The sequence below is a fragment of the Epinephelus moara genome, chromosome 9 (assembly GCF_006386435.1).
Source record: "Epinephelus moara isolate mb chromosome 9, YSFRI_EMoa_1.0, whole genome shotgun sequence".
In the NCBI taxonomy this organism is placed as follows: domain Eukaryota; kingdom Metazoa; phylum Chordata; class Actinopteri; order Perciformes; family Serranidae; genus Epinephelus; species Epinephelus moara.
In genome coordinates this window covers 4,814,046-4,828,259 of record NC_065514.1, presented here as the reverse complement: position 1 = coordinate 4,828,259, position 14,214 = coordinate 4,814,046, and the positions used below count along the sequence as shown (strand labels likewise).

Sequence of the window (14,214 nt, the reverse complement as noted above, 5' to 3'; positions counted from 1 at the left end):
CAGTCACCAGATCTCAGTCCAATGGAGCACCTTTGGGATGTGCTGGAACGGGAGATTCTCATCATGGATGTGCAGCCGACAAATCTGCAGCAACTGTGTGATGTCATCATGTCAATATGGACCAAAATCTCTGAGGAATGTTTCCAGCACCTTGTTGAATCTATGACACCAAGAATTGAAAAGGGGGTCCAACCTGGTACCAGCAAGGTGTACCTAATAAAGTGGCTGTTGAGCGTACATGCTTCAGTTTTATAATGTCTGGATTCTTTTGTTCTTGATTTTTTTTCACCCTGATTAATCTGTTTAATCAACACCAAAAAACAACATTCATTATCTGTTCACTTCCCTGAAATATGCACACACCTCATGTTGGAGTGAGTTTTATGTAATTGTTAAACACTAGTTATCCTGGCTGCAGTTTGCAGGTGTAAATGACCGAAGTGAAAATGATTAGTCCAGCTCCATGTAACTGTGTCATCACAGCACCATAAGCACTGTAATGCAGTAATACACAACCTCTCATTAGGTCTGTAAGTACAGGCTCAGCACAGTAAAGCGGTGACCAACCACAGCAGCATGCTTCCCAACACAGCCACACACACATGTCTCAGCAGAGCAACAACAGCAGCCGCATCTTTAACTACATCCTAACAACACCTGCTTCACGGCTAAATATACACACAGGCCGAGAACTTCTCACTTCTGGAAAGTGTCACTTATTACATTTAAAGACATTGTGCTTCTCCTGCAGCAGGAAGTGCATCTGTCTCTGCACCACAGACACAACCACCATTATTTCTATTTGTTCTGGTGATTTAGGACTTTTAGCAACTTTACATTCAATAATTAAAATGTACAAGATGCGGTTATTTAATTAGCTATTTCCTATTTAACAAAGCTAGCTGCAGGTCGAGTTCTCAGGTGTAGATTCTGTATGGGGCTGGTTATGACGCTTAATAATGGCAGATTTCATGCAGAACATTATGATGTCACAGTGAAGCTGACCTTTGACCTTTTGGTTTTAAAATGCCATCACTTCATCATTCAGTCATGTCAGACATTCATATGAAGTTGTGTCATAATTAGCGTATGAATTCTTGAGTTAGGTCACAATAAACTTTGACCTTTGATTACCAAATTCTCATCAGCTCATCGTTGAGTCCGAGTTAACGTCCCTGTAGGTGTTTGACATATCACATTCACAAGAACGAGACAGGCAAGGTCACAGTGACCTTTGACCTTTGACCATCACAATCTAATCAGTTCACTCTTGAGTCCAAGTGGACGTTTGTGCCAAATTTGAAATATTCTCTCAAGGTTGCCGGGTATTGCCGGCGCTGAGGCATGACAAACAAAGAAAGAAAGAATACTTTTTAAATGTATTTATTCCTCCCTAACTTAATTTAATCTGAGTTGTTTGTTTTATTTTTTGTTATTCTTCTAATTATGTTTTTTTTGTTATTATTTTTTATCTTATCTAATTACTGCAATATTCATCTGTGTATTATTTTATCAAGCTCTGGCCTGTAACCAAAATAATGGTGTAAAATGTAAAAATACAATAATAATAATAAGAGGAAGAAGAAGAATGAATAAAATGTTTTTTTAATTACTTATTGTGCAGAATGGCCCATTTCAGCAAATATATATATTAGGGGTGTAACGATACATCGATCCACATCGATACATCGATTCATTGATTAACGATCCGATTATATCGATGCAAAATGAAAACATCGATCCATATCGTCATCTTAAAGATACACATTTATTTTGAAATTCACATAGCACGTCTGTGTCACCATTTCTGGGCAAGCACGCCTCCACTCAAACAACAAACAGAGCTCAGAAATAAAATGGTCAAATCATATTCTAGTTGTTTTTGTGAGTTGATGTAAATGATTGTGTTAGATGGGCATATGATATCACGTCATATCGATCGCAGGCTCCTGAATCGAATCGAATCAAAATCGGATCATGACAGACTTTGTGATATCGGCAAACATCGTATCATCATCCAAACAAATCGATATAATATCGTATCGTGATTAAGCTGGTGATTTACACCCCTAATGTATCACATTATTAGATTATAATTATTGCTGCACGTTAATGTTGCAGCTGGTAAAGGTGGATGTTTGAGGACAACCACCTTGTTTTGAATATCAATAAGACACAAGAGATGGTGTTTGACCCTACAGCAGTCAGTAACCACAGGCCTGTGGTCGTCCACAACCAAACCATCACACAGGTCCCCTCATATAAATATCTCAGTGTCTTTGTTGACACCTCACGTCATCTGAGAGTTCATAGTTTTGGTCAAAAAAATTTTCATCAGGCAGTCCTACAGAGCCTAATCAGGTACAGTATCACAGCTTGGTCCGGTAACCTCTCTCTCTGTTTCAGTTGATCCATACTGCAGGGAAAATAATTGGGGTCAAAGAGCACATTTCCCTGCAGACTATTTACGAACAGGCTACTCTGAGTCAAGCCAATAAGATCGTCAATGATTTATCTCATGTTCTGCTACGAGATTTGAGAGTGCCTATAATCTGTTGCAGACTGAAGAGATTTAAAAATGAATTTATACCTTTGTCTATAAAGCTTTAAAATAATGGCAGATAAAATCAGAACAGGCACTGATTATGATGATTTGCGTTTTGTTAGAGGTATTTTTTAGCACTTGATGTTATTTATTTATCTTTTGTTTTGTTTTATTATTGTTACATTTGGTGTAGAATGTTGATTTGTTTATTTACTATGTTGCATGCTGTAGTTTTATGGCTGCAGTACTGTGAAAGTGCCCAAGACAAATTTCCCACTTTCAGGGACAATAAAATTACCGTTGAATCTTGAACCTTGGAGCACATTTTGATATTTCCACCTGGGTAGTTTGACTTGTAACATGTTGTGTCAATAATTTAAATCTGTAAAGTTGCTAAAACAAATGTAGTGCAGTTAAAAAGTACAGTATTTCCCTCTGAGATGTAGAAAGTAGCATAAAATGGAAACACTCAAGTACCTCAAATTGTAGAACAGCAGTACTTGAGTAAATGTACTTAGTTACATTGCAGCACTGGTTGCAGCGTTATATAAGACAGACAAAGACAGAAAATGCTCACACTAGAGAAGTAAAGACTGTTGTACAATCTGTCATAAAAGATTTTTACTGATTAAACTCTAAAGAAGTTCAGAGACTGTCTTTTGGATGTATAATATTAAGGTGTTAGCACAGCCGTTGTTTCTGTCCACACAGTGAATCTTCTGGAAACTATAATAGGATAAACTAATCCCTCATTTCCCTCGATTAAATATATCCAGGTGTTTCACAGTGTTTGGTGTCCAGCTGAACCTCCAGTGACACCGGACACAGGAAAACCTCCCTGTCATCCAACAACACTGAATGAATGAGTTAGCTCGATGCTAACTCTGACACAGACGCTGTTTGTAAACACAGAGGCGGAAGCTGCGACACGTGAGGACACAGAAGAAGAAGAAGAAAGACTCGGTCACACCTCCAGTAACGACATGTTAGGTTTCTCTTACCTGCAGCTTCTCCTGCTGACGCTTTGTTTTGAGGAGTAAAACTTATCTTCGGTTCAAACAGCTCGCAGCTGCAGCGGGGAACGTTAGCTGCTACGTCATCATCAAGCGACGCAGCCGAACAGCTGGTTAAGTGAGAGGTGGGCGGCGGCACCACAACACAGCAACGTGGTTTCAGTCCTGTACACATGAGCAGGGGCGTAGATATAGACAGTGGGGGCCCATGGGGTGAGAGGGCCCATAGAGAGGGGCCCTCCAACTATACATTAGGCATAAACAGGCCCTTGAGAGTAATTTAGATCACAGATTTAATATTTTCTATTATTATTTTTAAGATTTTCTTTTTCCTTTTTTCTTTCTTTCTTCCATTTTGTAAAATAGTCAGTAGCAAAGTGCAACAAAATATGTTAAAAAATATAAAATATGTGCTTGCTCTACATCAGCTATAAATAAGGTATAAAAACGATGTAATTAAAAGAATAATTCCTTATTTTCTTTGGTATTTTTGTCCTTTACATATATGCCATGATGATGTCTAGTTGATATGTGTGTTGGTGTCGTCCAGTGTCAAGTCTATATTTGATCATGTGATGATAAGATTACACAGTAGCTAGTTCGGGTGCATAACAAGTAGCGTCCCTCAGGGCCCGTCATAATAGCGTGCACTGGGGCCCGTTGCAACAAACTTACACCACTGCTCAGAAGTGATTAGCTTTTGGAAAATTATCCAAGTTTTTCCCCCGAATCCTCTGATTGAATAGATGTTTTTCTTTCCATGCTTGTTCCCCTGATTCCTTTTTTTTATTTTGTTGTTTTTGTTTTTTAATCTTTCTTTTCTTTTGTTTGTTATTTTTATGTAACTGTCTTAAAATACTGGTACTTACACTTTTCACATACTTTTTGTCATACATAGGGTTTCTTATTTTATATGAGTTTATATCAGTAATTAAGTACCTGATGTTTTGAACACGTTCTTTTTCTAAATTTAATTTTTTTTTTCACTCAAGTAAAAGTATTAATACTACAGTGTACATATACTGTGTTACAAGTAAGATATGATAAGATGAGATAAAACTTTATTGATTCCACACCGGGCAATTTACATGTTACAGCAGCTCAAATAGCAAAGATAGAAAAGCAAGTTGGATGGCAATAAAATACTTATAGAATAAAGACAATACAAAAAAATACAATATATATCAGAATTAGAAAAATATAAGTAAAAGTACTTTAAAAATAATTTATATTAAATTGGATTATAACTGTTCCTCCAACAGTGTGTTGGGTGGAGAATGGACCCTTATGAGGTTGTAAATATGCCTGTGTTCAAAGAGGAACTCTCATTAAATTAAAAAACAGTGCCACTTGCTATGTATGCTCTTAAAAAAAGGCAAACCCAACTTCTTCATGTTTTTTTTTCTTATTTTGTAAAATAAAATAAAAATGCTTAATCCAAATAAACTATTATAAACTATTAAAATTGTGAAATTAAATTGATAATTTCTCCTTTTTTTTGATATACAGATGTGCAATGATGATTGCTGGGTAAAATGTATGTTAATGTTATCCAGTGTCAAGCCTCTAATCAAGACAATATGTGCACGATAGCGCACACCATCAGGCCAGTCATATTAGTGTGAGCTGGGGCCCATTGTAATGACCTTATGCCACTGACTTCATCATTTATTAGCTGATTATATTTTGTATTAATAATCTGAATCTGTAAAGAAACTAAACTTACTTAATCGTGCACATTTAAACACAAGGCGGAACGTATTCAAATAAACACAAGAAGTGTGTGCTCTAGAGAAAGGATCAGCGCTCAGTGAATAACCTCCTAAACTCTATGATAAGCTATTATGGCAAGGCTTAACTATACAGACCAGTGAGCAGTGATAACTAACACGTCTTTGGGGTCATCGGGTGGGAACCTCCTTTCACCAGTGTTTCGTCTAGTTGGTCCCACAACACCTCCAGGAGGCTAGACAGTGATCTCTGGCGTCCCAGAGACACTCCCCTAATGCCAGGTCTCACTGCTCCCCGCACCAACCCAACATCGAAAATAAGGAAAATATAGAATATTATGGGACTTATCCTTTGACTGGACATTTCCTGAATGGCTGAAGCACCCGAAAAATACATTAACTCAATAATCAATATTGAGTTTTCTTGTTTATCTGCACGTTTGCATGCAATCATTACCATGTCGAACCATTTTTGAGACAATTTATAAGAAAGCTGGTCACTAAAAGTGGCCTTTAAACTTCTCATTGTCAGTCTTAGATGTTGTGTCCTCCTGACAGACGTAAACTTTAATGACACACTGGAGCAACTCATCTGCATATTAAGAACAGCAGTAACTACAGACAAATGTTACATCCGATGAGATGAAGCATGTTAAAGTTAGAATATAATGATCTCCCCTCCTCTGGGTTGTTTTGGTTTCCTCGTCAGAGAGGCAAAGGAAACAAGCTGTGTGCCACATGTTGCAGAGAGGGAAATGAAGGGATTACTGCAAGAGCATGATCGGAGTTCTGCAAACAGACACTCTCTCCAAGAATAATTGCTCTAAGAGGCTGCTCGGACATTAAAGCGCTTTCTATTAAAGAAACCCACACACTGAGGCCCAGATCAGCTGTTTTTCTGTGGGGATTTACAGTGTGTGTGTGTGTGTGTGTGTGTGTGCAGTAGTTCAGCGTTGCATGCCTGACTGGAGTTCACAGAGTTACCTGTGCAGCTCTCCCAGGTGGCCTCTGAGTGCGTGATCACATGAGTGCAGGACTGTGGGAAATATTAAGTTTCAGTCGGAGATTCTCGGAGTCAGCTCGGACTTGTTTATAAAAAGAGACGACCACAAATTGCCCAACAAGCTCGCTAAACCCTCCTCCCCAGAACGCTGATTGTCCAATAATAGCTGAGCAACCGTAACCATGTCTGCCAGTGTTTGGGTTCTCCACATGTTGAAGTGTTGGTGCACATGGAGCTGTAGTAAAAGAAATACTACATAGTATCTGTGGTTTACTGAGACACATAATGTCAACATTTTTTCTGGTGTTTGGGTTGTTTACTGAAATAAAAGCTCTTACAAATTCTGAAATGGAGGACCCATTGTTTCAAAAATCACCATGAATTTTAATGGTAAATCTGCCACTGTTATTGTAAACGGTGTATTAGCGGTGTGAGAACAGAAAGCTTGACAGTCTGATGGAGCTCTCTGCTTCTTACTTGGCAACATGTCCTACCCTGAAGTGGTGAAAGCTACTGGGATAAAAGACCCAGTGATGACCTTGTTGTTGTTTTTGCTTAGATGTTTGAGTTGATCCCCGCAGTAATTCCTTCCTGTTTATCTGTTTGTATTTCTCATTATTTAATTTCTTTTATAGGCCGTTATTATTATTTTTTTAGGAAGTCCCTCAGAGGCTGTGTCCTTCTTTGATTTTTGTAATGTTCTCTTGTTGATTTAAGGGTCAGATAATTATAAATAATCTTTCATGGAGTGTATGACAGGATCAGGAATGATTCCTGCTCATAAGATCCACTCTTATATGATTAAAAAAGCAATTTTATTTATCGTATAAATCAGTAATACATTCCTTTGATGGTGAATTAAAAAAAATCTTGACTTTGGTGCCCTCCAGTGGTGATAAAAAAAAACACTTAATTTCCCCGACCCGAGGAAGATTAACGGGCTGAAAACAACTGCAACTCAGATTTTCTATAAAACATTTTTTGCCACTAAAATAATTTGAAATATGTGAAAAATTCTGGACTGATAATGTTCTTGATAACACCTGGAATCAGGTGTGATCAAACAAACCAAATGCTCATTCTCAAGTTCTTGATTTCGAGAAAACAAAAGTAATTTTCTCCTGATATATTATCGCGTTATCTTCTAGAATTCTACCCTCGAGAATGGAGACATATTAATCTGTTATTACGAGACAATGAGCTTTGTCCTCTTGTATAAATATTGAACTCTAACAGACACATGACCATAGGTGAGGGTTGGGACGTAGTTGGACAAGTGATTCGAAAGCAGCTGAAATAAGTTTCCTTTGTGGGGTGGCAGCCTTAGAGATAGGATAAGGAGCTCGGAGTAGAGCCGCTGCTCCTTCGCGTCGAAAGGGGTCAGTTGAGGTGGTTCAGGCATCTGATCAGGATTCTCCTGGACGCCTCCCATTAAAGATATTCAGGGCATGTCTCACTAGTAGGAGGCCCCGGGGCAGACCCCGAACACACTGGAGGGATTACATATCTCATCTGGCCTGGAGATACCTTGAGGTCCCCCAGGAGGAGCTGGAAAGTGTTGCTGGGGAGAGGGATATCTGGGGTGCTGTGCTTGGCCTGCTGCCACCACAACCAAGCCCCGGATAAGCGGATGAAAATGGATGGATGGATAACAGTCACAGTCAGAGACTAGCTGGTGAACATAGTGAAGCATTTAGCAGCTAAAGAGACAGATATTTGCCTCAGGAGCTGGTGGACACCAAAAACAGAGCTAAAGGAGAGAGAATATTGGACTAACATTCATCAGGTGGCACAAATACAAAAATGAATCAAAATGTTGTTCTGTAAAGAAACAGAAATAAGCAACTGTTTGCTAACAAGTTCAACATCTATAAGGCGATGCTCTGTCAGTGTTTGGGCTCGTTCTGCTGCCAATTAACAGCTTTAATTGTTCATCAAACACTTCTGCACACATTAAAATTGCATGTTTTCACTTCTCTGACAGTTTCATGTAGGGAAACTGATGTTCCTCCATGTATTAAATCACGGCCTTCATACACAGCACCATCACAGTGCAGAGCCTGTGTTTAATTAGAGGTCCTGATACAGTCAGTTTTGGACACGGTGAGCACAACCTCCTCCATCCTGCCCACAGGCCTTCATAATCCAGCCTCAATCAGTTAACGAAGCTGGCTTCCAGACGTCTATGTAAACACATCTGTGTTTGTGTTTTTGTTATTGTTTTTATTGTTGATGTTATTACTGTGCAACATATTCAGTCCTCTCTGACTGTATGAGATCGACCTCCTCATACTGTTGGAGAACGCTGAGCCTTCGAAAGACGGCGATTTAATTTGGCGTTACGGACGTGTGTGGTGTGCAACAATTTTGTAAAACAAAGCTCTTTTCTTATGCTGTCCAGTAGTGTAGCTGGATGTGTGGTCAAACACATCCTGGCAACTTTGCTATTCCTGGAAATGCTCTTTATACTGGCCGAGTGAAGCTTGGTTACTCAAGATCTGGTGGGTTTCTCAGTCATAATGTCTGTGGCTTCCTCCTGCCATTCAAACGGTGCTGAATGATAACCAGTCAGATTTAAATACGTTAGCTAACCTACTCCTGAACGCACCAAATAGGACGATCCCTAGACAGTATTAGAAGCCTTGCATGTGTTTCTGACTACACAGAGTCAGCACCACAGCAGCTGTTCAGAATAAAGAGTTTATTCAGAGAGTTGGAGGCTGGTCGATCCTCACAGACCTCTGAGGGCCTGGCGATAGAAAAGGTCAACAAACCGGCGCTGCCTCCAGGACCTGGGTCATTTATTTAGATTGGCACATGGAGGGTAAGATTCTGGTCTCTGGTTAGAGTGTTGGGTGTCGATGGGAACAGGCTCAGAAGATCTGATCTGAATAGTTGAGTGCAGTGTTTGGAAGGTGGACAAGAGTCTATTTTAAAGGGTCGTTCGAGTTTAGAACAACTTGTACTTTATTGTTGTGGCACTGGCCAGCAGTTATGATAACATTTGACCTCATCTATGACCTCAGTACTAGACGTTACTCTGATATTCAGTTGCATAGAGTTTCCTGCACAAGGAAAAGTGTTAATTACCAGTGATCTAGCAGCATTTGTATCTCAAGAGGTATTTTCATGACACTTGCAAGATAAATGTGACACTTTCTAATGTCACAATGGAGGGACAACTACGCAGGTTGATTTTAGCGCTGCTCATCGTGGACTATATTGCTGTCATTGTTCATTTTAGTCAAACCATACAGTTTGAAAACGAGGCGCGGCTCCAACTAGAAAACAATGTTTTGATGCATTGGATGTGCTGAATGTGCATATTAAGGCAGTACAGGAGGAGGTGCACATTAATAATCCTCCAGGACTGTAACATGCTCATGTTTAACCCAAACAATGTGTCATGTGACTGCAGTTGCTTCACATCCAGGTCGGAACTCGTTCTCATCACAAACCAACCGCACCAGAGTTCTTTTGTAACCGGACTGAGACTACCTCTTCAAGAAGGTCTTGGTCTGGTTGTTTCGCGCACCTGAGTGTGATTGCTGTGTTCACACCTGCCCAAATGAACCGCACTGAGGGGGCAAATGAACTTGAGTTGGACTGAACTGAACCAAACAGGGCAGGTGTGAGAGCACCCTAAGAAGCTAGAGACCAGCAAGTGTTTGACGTTTTTTGCTTGAAAAATGAGTAAAACGATTATTCAGTTATCAAACAAGTTGGCTGATAATTTTCTTTCAATCAACTAATCGATTAATTGACTTATCGTTGCAGATCTATTTACAACAGACAGGTTGGTAACAAATTTAATGTTCAGTTTCATTTTCTATCACATGTAAGTTTGACTGAGTGTAGGGTTTTGTTTGCTCATGTATCCTGATCCTGTTTGACTTCTTTCTAGCGACGGGTCAAGAAACTGTCACGAAAATCAGTTAGCTGATCTCAGCTACTGACTTGGTGAGTACAGTTTTACTGTTACTGAGAAAGATGATGGATAAAACAACGGAACTGGAGAGAAAACTGAACAGAATCATCCTTTAAAGGTTTAAAATACTCATGATTTAGTTTGGAACAAACAGTAATTTACTCTATAAGCACTGAGACAGTGACTCAGACTGTATCGTGGACCCACCAGAGCTTTTAGAACTTGCTGGGACTCGTCAGATAAACAGAAACATGTTTCCCGGTGGCTCGTGGCAGCACCAGAGGGCCGAGCAGACAGAACAGTCTTATTAGCTCCAATAGAGTCCTAACAGATCCACACGGGGCCCTCAGTTTCTCTGTCATTAACTCTTCACTTTCATCTCCTCCTCTGTACCACTCAGGGATCCTTCCTTCCGCCCGTCTTTAGCATCGCCTGCACCTAATGGCCCCGAGCAGACACATGTGCATGAACGTGTCCGTGCGTCAAGCACTTGAGGCTTGATCCTGCAGTAATGACTTCCAGCTCAATATTTAGGTAACAAGCATTTCCTGCTACTTGCGTCCGCCCGAGGACAAACTGAGCTCCCTGTGGTCTCTTTGAGTCCTGTCTTTGTCACACCAAGGTCCTTTACTGGATTCATCCATCTGTTCAAGTGATGGCTTTCTGTCTGTCAGAGATCAACGCGATCGGCAGAAAAAAAGATCACGTTTTGGCTTGAAGTACTTGCTTTTCATGGCACTACTGCAGCAAGAAATGCGTCAGTGTCTTTGCAAAAACAATTATTCTTCCTGGCACTATCCCCGCTGGAAAAACATCAATGGGTCACCAAAAAATGCCCATGATCCGTGTCTAAAAAGCAGACGGAAACACAGCGATGACTTTTGTTTGTTGGTCTTGAACAATGATCTACAGCTTGGCAACTCACATCATCCACCATCTCCTCCACCTACTGATGGCAGAGTCAGCTCATTTACTACGTCACCTTAGAAACGATGATTGATTAAAAAAAAAGGCTCATTAATTTCCTTAAAAAACTAGTTTTTATCAAACATACCAAACCTGTCTCCTAGAAATTACATTTGTACATGGCTAAACTGCATTCATATGCTGGGATGACAGCATAATTGCTGCCTGGATTGTGTTCAGACATAACATTTCTTTGAATTAATAAAACAAGCTGGAATTGAGAGGCTGTTGGAATGGATGGCAGACACAAAGTAGACTGTGACTACAGAACCCTATGTTTGTGTCCAGACTCCTGTCTGTGGTTAAGACAACAAAGCACTTTGGTTGAGTCTATGGAAAGACTGTGATTTCAGTTAACTGTTAATTTGAAAAAGGTAATTATAAAAAAATGAGATACAGGATTGCTTATTTTGGCGGAAACGAAACAAATATGGTGTCAACATTTTGCTGATCCATTCTGTATCGACATTTTTGCGACTTGCCAGTTACATTAAGTAGCAACATTTTCTCATAAAAGAAACGTAATTTCTGGGAGACAGGGCTGAACAAACAGGAGGAAATAATGCATTTGTTGGGGACTATTTTCAGTGGTGGATTAATACACATTTGATGCTCTAGTGCCTGGGTCCTGAACAGCAGGTCTGGGACTCTTAGAGGGTCCGCAGAGTTACTGCAGGGGGGCTGCAAACGTATTGAATGATAATTTAAGTTTTAATTCAAGTTTTTTTTATTCCAGAAAATTAAAATGTCTAAAAATACACATTCACATAATTCCAACGTGTTATTAGCAAAGATATATTGGACTATTAATAAAAAACAAACAACAAAAATTAATTTACAGTATACAATATAAATGATAAATGATAAGCTAATGGTTACTGATGAATCCTTGGGCACTCACGTGAGCTAGCTAATGCTAAATCACTGAGCAGCACTTATCCCTAACAGTGAGGTAAAATCGTTAGCTAACATGTATGTACTATTAGCACATATTGGCCAGTTAGCTGTATTATTATTTCAAATGTACAGACATTCACGTGAAATATAATGGATCATTTTGTAACTTTTAGAGCAAGAGACTCTGATATTAGTCTTTAGACGCTTTGCTTAACTAAAGACTGATGTCTTTCTCCCTGATTTTGTGTTTCGATGGGCGGATACAATTTCAGAGTTTAAAAAACTCCCTACGTTGCAGAACCAATAGTAAATCCGCAGTAAATCCGCAGGGCGGTCCTTCGGTGGCTCGCTGAACTCTTGTGCTTGTAAACATAGTCCGACTACGTTAAAAGTTTTAAACAAAGTCGCTGTAAGTTCTTCATTTCCACAATCTTGTGGACTGAGCACATGTTTGATAAAACGGAGTTAAATCTGTTGGCATCCATTTTCAAGCTCTCTGTGTGTTTGTTTCCTTGCAGACGAGAAAAGGGGGAGCGCACATTTCCGGGAGGGCGTATCCTTTTCAAAAATGCAAGAGGCGTTGCTTTGTTGCCGGCCGTTTTCTCCGGTGTGTTAAACACACTTTAGAAAGGAGTGTCCCCAGACTATCAGAAGGCGGAGATCTCTGATTGTCTGGTGGCGAGACTACTCTGATATAGTCCGACTGTCCACCTCTGAAACCAGTGGGGAAAGTACAAAGGGTGAAGCTGATGCACCTAAACATGCTACAAAGAAAGAAGAAGAAGAACATATGCTTCTTTAATCCCTGAGGATACATTCATTTTTTTCAATCTGTTGACATATACCTCTCAAGCTACCAGTCTGCACTCTGTACTTGGTCGGTACAGGTACTTGAACTTGACCCTCTGGCTCTCTAGCCAAGTCCCCATGGACTGCCGCCCAGCAGCTGGTGACTTAGCAGCTACAGGCAAGTGCAGACGAGAGAAGATTTGGATCTCAAGTCCATATCTGTTTTATACAATATGTAGTTCGGGGTCCCTGCTCTGGGTCTCTTTTAGCTAAGGGGTCCTTGGCCTGAAAAACACTGAAGACCCCTGATCTAGTGAGTATTTGCTGGCAGCAGGACGGTGTATGTGGGATTGAGTCAAAGTAAAATACAGCGTGTGTTCATGGTAATGAAGAAACATGTGTGGCTCACTGATGTGTTATTAACAGCTATGGAGGAAAAAGACACACCAGGCTGTAGATACACACACAATACTTAATCTGACTGATACATTCACTGTTGGTTTGGCTCCTTCTGGATACTTCTGGGTTTCGGCTGGTTTTTGCCAACTTTGTTTCACATAGAATTTATTGTTTCTAGTCCAGAGGACCTCCACCCTGCTACGGGGGACAAATGAGGTTTCCATTACAGTGGCTTGCAGTAGGTTTGGATGTGAAGGCATTTAGGTCAAGACAATTAACCTGTGATGCTGCTGTGAAGTTTGGCTACATTAGCAAAAAAAGGAGAAAACTCCCTCTTAGTTTTTACAGTAAAAATGTTACAACAAAGTCCATAAATGTGGGCAGTGAAGTTCATTAGGACTGGCCTAGTTTTGGAGACAGGAGTGATGAAGACGGGCAGAGAGTGGGGTCTCAGAACGTGGCGGGGATTATGGATATTTACTGTTAAAGGGACCTCAATGAGCTGCCAGAAACTGTGGCAGTAACAATTCTCTTCACTATACAATCGATTCGTTCAGTTCTGCCACTGTTTAAATTTCTTCCTTGTCTCCTGAGGTCATATCTCGCTTGAAGAATGCTACACTGCCTCCATGATCTCTGGTGGTACTGCTCCATTTCGTCCGTTTGGAAAATGTGCACAAATACAGACAAAATGAACACTGACCAAAGTACCCCAGATGTCCCTCTATCCTGCAACGCTTTCCAGCTCCTCCTGAGGGACCCCAAGGTGTTCCCAGACCAGACGAGATATGTAATCCCTCCAGTGTGTTCTGGGTCTACCCTGGGGCCTCCTACCAGTAGGACATGCCCAGAACACCTCTAATGGAAGGCGTCCAGCAGGATCCTGATCAGATGCCCGAACCACCTCAACTGACCCTTTTCAACCCCTGGATATCTGATCTCCT

General features: G+C 40.3%; 1 protein-coding gene across 2 annotated transcripts in view; it reads right to left on the bottom strand.

The window, feature by feature from the left end:
- xrcc4 (X-ray repair complementing defective repair in Chinese hamster cells 4) overlaps positions 1-3,646 on the bottom strand; it is a 55,952-nt gene extending 52,306 nt beyond the window's left edge. For both annotated transcript variants that reach the window (XM_050052614.1, XM_050052615.1), the window contains exon 1: positions 3,547-3,646. The gene's annotated coding sequence lies outside the window, so the exon portion shown is untranslated. The remainder of the gene's footprint in view (positions 1-3,546) is intronic.
- Between the last annotated feature and the right edge of the window lie 10,568 nt (positions 3,647-14,214).